Source organism: Patiria miniata, unplaced genomic scaffold (assembly GCF_015706575.1).
Source record: "Patiria miniata isolate m_02_andy unplaced genomic scaffold, ASM1570657v1 HiC_scaffold_1, whole genome shotgun sequence".
NCBI classification, from domain to species: Eukaryota; Metazoa; Echinodermata; class Asteroidea; order Valvatida; family Asterinidae; genus Patiria; species Patiria miniata.
The window spans coordinates 18,250,824-18,257,168 of record NW_024037047.1 but is presented as its reverse complement, the minus strand read 5'-3'; positions in this window follow the sequence as shown (position 1 = coordinate 18,257,168).

The window sequence follows — 6,345 nt, the reverse complement described above, 5'->3', positions numbered from 1 at the left end:
AGAGACTCAGCGAAAAAAGTGCGGGGGCACCGAACGCTCAATGTTCATTTTCCGGAGTGGTTTTTACCGCACAGCTTTGAACAAAACAAATAGCAACTTTCCCTCCTTAAAGAAAAATCTTAAGTAAACATTTCCAACCTCCGGTTTTGATGTAAGCACAATACCCACTCGCCAGGGACGTGAGTTATTGTTCACCGTGATCTTTCATGACATGACGGGGGCTCTCGTGGGGTTTGCCCCCGCGGAGCCGACCTGACGCCGCACGCTAAAGTCAGGCCGTCCAATGGCAGCGTTAGACGGGGCCGCGAGCTAGTTTGAAACACGGTGTAACTCACTTGTTCTTTGCATTCACTGATGACCCGGAGTAGCCGAAGGGCCGTGCCGTTACATAGATTATCGTAGGCTTATCCAGTCAATCACTTGCTCTCCCGGCAGCAATCATGCTCTAAAAACTGTCTCTCTTTTTCCAAAAGGTGAAATTATTCCACCCTTTCTTTCCCTCAGGTCAAACAATCATACATGTAAGACCTTCCTCCCGAAACAAAACAAGAAAATGGCCACATCTCCTTGCAAACTACTCCAGCCTAAACGATTGAATGTTTAGTGCGAGACAGTAAAATATTCATTTTGTTGTAAATATTGTAGCTCAGAATCTACTTCATAACTTCCCCTTCAACAGGTTCCGCCTCACGCCTCCAATCTTAAAGGGCTCATGAAGTGAATATTTCTGAGGAACATTCTTTGTGCTACCTTCAAATCCTCTTAAGTGTATGGAAACTAATTGGTATTCCTTTGAGATTAACTTTGTTGGAAAGTGCACATCTGTAAACATTTAAAATTGTCCATGCTTTTCCGGACAACTGAGGGCGCTGTTGTCGTGATGTCATTCTTGGGAGACACTGCTCATATTAGGTGTTTTTCTGTTGAAATAGTAAACCAAAAAAATGCTCATTGAAAACATTATTTTGTGAGAAAAGTTTGCTCATTGGCTTACCGCCATGAACTGACACAACAACGAATCACCAAAGAAAAGAAAGTTTGCGACAGTGAAATATCCAACATTTTGGCCACTTTTTGTGCATAAACTAATTGCAACATTGAGGTTTCTGCCTTAATGTTGCAATTAGTTTATGGAAATTTTCATTAGCATTAAAACCATAAAGGCACCAAATTAAACTACCCTTGAAAATGGCAAAACGAAAATTGAAAACAAGGTTAAAGGGACACAAAGGTGCATTTTCAAGAATTGCATTAAAAGAGTTACATTTCATGGGGCCTTTAATGTGAATTGTTAAAAAGTGAGAATGAGATACAATTAATGTAAGAGCTAAATAAATGTCCTTTGATTTGATTACAAGTGAAATATTAATTATTGACAAATTTACAAATAATGATTAATCGTTCTTTTGCGCAAAATTCATGCATATAGTTCCTGCACTGCGTCCTTATTGTCAATCGGTGAAAGAGCCATGTCTGCTGCTGGTCGTCCAAGCCTGGAAGAAGGTCGTAAGGCCAAAATATGGGTCAAAGGGCCAAATTCGGGTTTTTCGGGCTATCGATAAAGCTTGGAAATATCTTTCATTCGATGTGCATATTGTCCCAAGTGGCTACGTCATTCTGACGTAATTAACAGTAAACAAAAGACGGAAGGAGGTTTTTCATTATTTGTGCCCGGCAAAAGGTCGTAAGCATGTAATCATAATGAAACAAAAATGTTCCAAGGCCCCTAATGTCCAAGGGCGGATCCAGAACACAATTTTTGGGGGGCCCAAAAAATTTTTGGTCCCCCCAAAAAGTGGGTCAAAAAATTACGGAGTGGGGTTCGGGGCCCGCTTAAGGGCCCCGAAAAATTTTGGATTCTAGATGCTCTGTGGTGCGATCTGAGGCAATTTCTGACCACTTTCACCAATGTTTTTTGAGGAAAAAATGGTGGTGTACTCATTGCCTGCCCTTATTGCGACGTCACATAAAAAAAAAAAAAAATTGGTTTGGTTTTTTTTTTGGGGGGGGGGGCATGGCCCCCTTTGCCCCCCCCCCCGGATCCGCCCTTGCTAATGTCCCCCTTAAATGGGTGCGCAAAGCAAAGCCATGCTTGTTCCGGCAAAAGGAAGTTAACACGCCGCTGGCGCACGTTTAATGCAGGGGGATTCATGTTCAAGGCAGATGGAGTTCCCAGTAAAAGGACGTAAGCAGAAAAATCTAAATAACTTTAAAATGAATGATAGTTTTGAAATAAAAATGCACATTATAATTTTAGTTATTAACGACTTTCATGAGCCCAAATTTCAGCCTGATGTGTTTTTTTTCATTTAGAAATGGGAGAACAAAACATTTTAACTCGATTATCTCCAAAAGTGCTTTTTGCTTGCCTGGGCTGCTTATGTCCTTTTCCTTGGCACACAATGTACTCTTCGACAGATATACCGATTGGAATTATGGTAAAGTGCATTGCCCAAGGACGCAAGCACGTCATCACTGGCTGTGGTTCATGATGGAAAAATGATGGCGCTATCCCACTCGGTGACACTTCGATTCTCGTTACTTGCAGAGCCTAAAATCGAAATGGTTGCAGTATCGATTTTAAGGCTGACGGGACACGCCAACACTTCTACCAGGAAGGCCCCCTTCAATGGCGAAAGCATTGTGCTAGCTATTGTTCAGATAATCAGTTACGGGGCAGTTGCTTTGTACAATAGCGTACGCAATGCTTTCGCCATTGAAAGGGGGCTCGTAGGTGTGTATACGTGCCCGGATCACGTGCCCAAATTCGTCGCTAGTTATTTCACGTTCATGTTCGATTTCCTATTTGAACAGCATATGAGATAAATTAGGGCGAGTTAAAAGGTCCCAACGATGATTTTTTTTCTAAGAAGCTCATTTTGTGTAACTTTCTACTCCTCTTGAATGTATGAAAACTATTTGACACCCCAGTTTGGTTAATTTTATAGAAAAGTGCACTTCTTTAAACATTAACAATTGTCAATGCTTTCCAGACAGCTGAGGGCTCTGTTGCTGTGATGCACAGTGTGATGTCATTTCAGGAAGACACAGTTCAGTTTAGGGGTTTTCTGTTCAAATTGTGAACCCAAAATTGTGCTCATTGAAAACATTTGTGCGAAAAGTTTGCTCATTGGCTCACTGCCATGTACGGACACAACAACGAATCACCAAAGAAAAGAAAATTTACCACAGCAAAATATGCAGAATTTTGGCACCTTTTGGTGCTGAAATAGCTGTAACATTGAGGTTTCTGGCTGAGATGACATCACACTTTTGCTTATGAATATGGAAATGTGCATTAGCATAAAAACAAAAAAGGGATCAAAATAGTCTTGAAACTGGCAAAACGAAAAATTAAAAATAAGATTACATGGGACACAACGGTGCATTTTTAAGGATTGCATTACAATAATATTGCATGGGCTCTTTTGGCTGATACTCTTTAACATTATCCACATTGTGAAATACAAACATTGGTCTTCAATACGCAACAATTAGGCACATATTTCTTTTAAGTAATTTAGAAGTAAAAAATGTCAAATCTCGATTGTATTGTTGCATGTTTGATACATATATTAAGAGCACTACTTTTTTCAAATAGTTTATCAGAAGATAGCGTCACATTTCGATTCTGTTTTCAACTTGCAGTATTTGACAGATTTAACTAAGCATAGCGCAACATAAGGCTACTGTTTTTCTCCATGGACTTTTGAAATTCACGTCTTGACGTTACATCTCGATTTTCCTTCATACAGATTTCGACAGTTTTTGTATATTATTCTTGTTTATTGTTATTTTCTAGTGGAGAATTGACAAATTTTCATGGGCGGTTTAGCAGCAGCTTTCATTCCCTGACCACCACTAGTGATGTCGTGCACCGTGTTGTACCCCTGATGAGCGCGCCGGGGCAGCCTCGGTTCCCCGGCCCCCGGTGCGGTCGCGTTGACTCTGGTCGGCTGGCCAGCGCACACCGGTAGAGCATCCGTCGAGGAGAAGTTGACTTTGATGGGCAATCCATAGCACTGCTCAATCACATCGATGCCGGGACAGCTCCACGTCCCAGCGAAGTACAAGAAGTGGGTGTTGTTTAAACGGGTCACGCAACTCACGGTCAAGTTATACACCCAAACGTGTTCATCTCTGGTATCCAAGGAAACGCGTAAACGATAGTCGTCTACGAAGAGATTGGTGAAGTCGGCTATCAGATTATCGGGAAAGTACATCCCACCAAGGAGTTGCAAATCCTGGGGTTTACAGGTCTGGTTCCCCACGGTCACGTTGAAGACAGTCACGAGAGTCACATCCTCGCCCTCGTTCACCATATCAGGCACCATGGTAGTTACCACGGGGACTTCATCCGGTTGTGACTGGCAATTCACGAGGGTCAACCCCGTGCAAAGGAGGAGTGCGGCGAAACTCAAGATCATCTTCGAGTCCATGATGCAACCATACAGCTTTTTTCCTTGCTACAAACAAACTGAAGAGTAATGTCCAGATTGATCACAGCTAAAGCACAAAACCCTTATCTTTTTATTTAGCTTGTGACACGCCAGTCGAACTTGTAGAGTTTCAATAATAACTGCTACCTCGTTTGATATTGACTTTAAACCCTCGTGGTCTCTAAACCTCAAATAAATTTTAATCAACACAATAATGTTTGAAATTTGCTTTTCTTGTTATGTCTATTGACTCTGTTTTTCTTGCCACTTCACCTTTAGCCCGCTGATTATTTAGGCCGAGTAAAACAAACAAATAGTTTCTCGTCCGGGCTTTTTGAAAAAAATGAAGGAGGCGGCCCCTTCTTTGGACGGATTCTTCCATTTTTGTTGACTCTTTTGCTGATACAAAATTGTGTCCAAAGGAGCTGCCACCCTTTCTACATAGCAACAATTTTTGTTGAAAACAAATAAAAAGACAAGATACTTACAATATTTACAAACTAAACTGCAAATGTATAATTAAAAAAGGGGCGGGCGTGAAAGAAAAAATCCTTTTTTTCTACAACCAAGTTTAGTCAATTACCATAATGCGCATGCGTCAGTTGATAATGGAGTGTTCTCAGACTTAGGCTGCATCCGAATCAACTGCCTAGAGCTAGGTCTAGGTCTGTGCCCTTTGAAAATACGCGGAGACGCGCTGACAATAGACGTAGCCGTAGCTCTGGAAGCCCGTTTCGGACACGGCCTATTAACGCCCCTTAAACAATAGAGCGCTTGCAGACGCGTTCGATAATTGACGCGCGAAGGAGTGCGACGCCATGTTGTGGGACAAAATGTGCATGGATAGATATACGCTTGTCCCACAACATGGCGTCGCGCGCCTTCGCGCGTCGATTATCGAACGCGTCTGCAAGCGGTCTATAGACCGATCCTGTAAGCACCGTCCCATGGTGCTCTGACCAATCACAGCCGTGATTTAGGTCCGACGTGCGTGCACTAAAGTCCGACATGCGTGCACGCGGTACGCGCATATGATGCGCGCGGAAGGAAAATGCAGCGTGGCATTGGAGAGGAGCGCTTGTTAATTATTTGCCCAGTGCGCTGTGGGCGGTCCATTCTCCAGAGCCATGGAATAGAAACAAAACTTGGGTGAATTTTATTTTATCGATCAGTAGAACTTGGTTAAACACAATTTGGGAAAGAAAATTCACTTGGGGGGGGGGGGAGGGGGAATGAAAATGTGAAATTTCGCAACCTGCCGCTGCAGCATAGCATGCACGCCACAGTGAAACCACGCTATCGGCCGTGAAATATACACTCTGAGTTGTTTCAAATCATAGACATATAATTAATGCACCACGTCAAATGTTTCACGCCTACATATTGCGGTCAATGACTTTACTAGAGCCTGCAGAAAAAACAATTGCGGGCGGTAAAAAGGAAGCGGGCACGGACGAGAAACTGGTTCATTGTTCTGCGTTATACCCGCATGGTCCGATGACTGAGCACAGAACTTGAACATTGATCGTCTCAAAGTAAGGTTCATGGTCGATTATTGAGCAATCAGGGGGTAATATGAACGATATTGATTATTGTGACACGCCCCCTAATCTAAGTCTGAGTATCACCTGTTATCCACGGAGCCAATTCTAGCCTTTCGCCAAGGCAATCGTGGCTTAACTTGCCGGCATAAGACAAAGCGGCGAAACCGTGTTAGAAAACACTGCATTGTAATTTTAATTTAAGGGGAAAAGAGAACGAGAAGCTATGTCTTGCAATGATTCAATTCAAAGGAGGGAATTATTCATGAATTGGCCCCAACCCTCCCTGGGGAAAGAAAATTCCCGTACCGGAGCACCGGCGGGTTGAAATCGCTGTATATACCGAGCCAACATCTCTACTACGA